At 37.8% G+C, this 2,953-nt stretch overlaps 1 pseudogene; it reads left to right on the plus strand.

The window, feature by feature from the left end:
- Nucleotides 1-1,228: 1,228 nt before the first annotated feature.
- On the plus strand, nt 1,229-2,156 carry LOC100766647 (annotated as a pseudogene).
- The last annotated feature ends 797 nt before the right edge of the window (nt 2,157-2,953 follow it).

Raw genomic sequence — 2,953 nt, forward strand, 5'->3', positions numbered from 1 at the left:
GACATGTAAAACAATCTTGTTTCTAATTTAAATAAAAATGGGGAAACTCCCCCACAAGTTCAAAGGTGGCTATTAAAAGTGAAAAATCGAGTCTTAGTTGCTGTAACATAAAAATAAAATGCTCAAGTCTAAAATTATTTTGCAAGGCTCTAAAATTATTCAGAACTAATAAGAGCACTCTATATTGACTGCTAAAATATTCCAGACTACCTGCTTTCATATTATAAGAAAACACTGGCAGAAAACTAACCCATGCATGATGTCAAACAAACAAGTAAATCACTATGGTTGCAGTTTGTTCTTAGCATATTTACAAATACACATTTCAGGAAGAGAAGTGCAGTATCATTTCCTTTTACTTTTTCTCCCCAACTGAACCTTTGTTACTTTTCCTACTGACACAATGGAATACCTACTAAGAACCTGTTTATGTATTTCATAACTCTCTACTTTTGTGTGGATAATCTTATAAGTTGTGTTGAGGAAGAAAAGGGTAGATTTCCTGAAAGGACAAATGAGACAACTTGGAAAAATTTAGCAACCATTGATTGTTGAGTATTTTCAGCATGGTCTGTTTTTTATCTCTGAACATTTAAAAACTTACTTTTCTTTTTGAGATTGTAATATAATTATTCCATTTCTTCCTTCCTCCAAACTCTCCCCTTGGTCTCTTTCAAATTTATAGCCTTATTTTTCAATAATTGTTATATGCACACACGCATTTAGGAATATCTACATCTATGTATATTTATGCTGGTCAGACTGTATGTTACTTGTATGTGTTTTCAGGACTGACCATTTGTGATTGGTTAACAAATTGGTGTGCTCTTCTCTGGGTAAGACTATTTCTCCCACTCTTATTCCTTTGTTGTTTGTAGTTCTTTGTGTTCCTCTGTACCTTTAACAGTTCTCAGTGCACTCTGTATTCTTTGACTTACCTCCTGGAAACATGGATCTCTATCATCTATCTATCTATCTATCTATCTATCTATCTATCTATCTATCTATCTAATCTATCATCTATCTCTATCAATCTATCTATCTTCTATCTATTATCTGTCTGTCTATCTCTTCTCCATCTATTTCCAGCCTATCTCTTATACAGAACATAGCCCATATTTTACCTTTAGGGTTCATGTCTCTCAATGGGATTTCTGATCCCTTTCAATTTTCTTTCTATCTAACAAGCATTTCTGCACTTGTCACCCTCCTTTTTATCAATAGAGTGATGACAGTTAACAAGAGCTTAGAGGGTGATTTCATCCTGGTGGGCTTCTCTGATCAGTCACAGCTTGAAAAGATCCTCATTGTGGTAGTACTAATCTTCTACCTCCTGACACTGGTAGGCAACAGAGCGATCATCCTTGCCTCCTGTTTGGATTCCATGCTCCAAACACCCATATACAACTTCCTTATCAACCTCTCTTTCTGCTTTTCCACCAGCATTGTTCCTTAGCTGCTATGGAACCTCCATGGTCCAGCCAAGACAATAACTCCCACAGGCTGTGCTATTCAGTTCTGTGTCTCTGGCTCTGGGGTCCAACGAGTGTGTCCTCCTCGCAGTTATGACATTTGATCGCTATGCTGATGTTTGCTGGCCACTTCACTATACAACAGTTATGCAGTCTCCTGCAGGAATAGCATGGCTGAGTGGTGTGGGCAATACACTGATTCAGGGCACCATCGGTCTCTGCCTGCCTCGCTGTGGGAACCATAGGATTTATCACTTCATCTGTGAAGTTCCTGCCATGATCAAGTTGGCCTGTGTAGACATTCATGCCAACGAAGTACAGCTGTTCAAGGCTTCCTTGGTGCTGCTCCTCCTTCCCCTGGCACTCATATTGGTATCATAAGGGTACATTGCCCAAGTACTGATGAGGTTAAGGTCAGCTCTAACCTGGGGTAAAGCTCTTGGAACCTGTGGATCCCACTTGCTGGTAGTAGTGCTATTTCATGGCACAATCATTGCTGTCTATATCGAGCCTAACAGCTCCTATGCACATAGTCAGGGGAAGTTCATCACCCTTTTGTACACTGTAGTTATTCCTTCCCTAAACACCCTCACCTACGCTTTAGGAAACAAAGATGTGAAGGGGGCTTTGAAAAGACTGGTGAGAAAAGATAACAGCACCATAGAGAAAATTCTTGCCAAGTAGAGACATAAATCTGTTCTCGATAATAGGGAGATGCTGATACAAATGCATTACCCAGGGTCACCTGACACAAATGATCCAAAACCAAACTCACAGGTCTCTCCGGAGAGCTACCAGCAATAAAACCACTTCCCTAGTCATAACACTCAGAGATGTCCCCATCTAGACAGATGTTTTCGTTCTGATAATCACATTATCTAATAAACTGAAAACGACATTTGCTGTTGTCAAGACTCCTACCATCACCTTTCTTTTTCATAGCTGCTCTTTTATTAAGAATTCTGGATCTATATTATTAAAATAAATATGTCTATTAGTTAATCCCTTTTGTATAGAGTATGTTTACAGCTAGCTAGAAGTCTTTGAGCCATTCTTTAGTAGCATGTTCTTGTGAACCTAGTGAAATATAGTTTCCTATATCCTTGAACCAATGTCTCCTAATAATTCCCTAGTCTAAGCTAAACACCTGGGTTTTTTACCTCTCACTGTCTGCTCTAGTAGGTCACCTAGTGGAGTTTTGTTGTGTTTTACACCCTTGGTTTTGATAAATGAGATTTTCACTAAAATTTCAAGTTTACATATCAAATTATGTCCATTGGATGGTGATTCCTGAGCTTTGACTTTTGTATTCAGAATATTAGGTGAGTTTAAAAATCAGGTAATCTTATAAATCCATTCCCTTTCAGGAAAAAAAAACAGACAGGAAAATTTAGAAACTATAAAATGATTATAAATTCCTAGGTTCTCAGACTCAGCCTTCTCTATTTTGTTTGTAATATTCTTTAAATGTTTAAATAATG

The sequence above is a fragment of the Cricetulus griseus genome, chromosome 2 (assembly GCF_003668045.3).
Source record: "Cricetulus griseus strain 17A/GY chromosome 2, alternate assembly CriGri-PICRH-1.0, whole genome shotgun sequence".
NCBI lineage: Eukaryota > Metazoa > Chordata > Mammalia > Rodentia > Cricetidae > Cricetulus > Cricetulus griseus.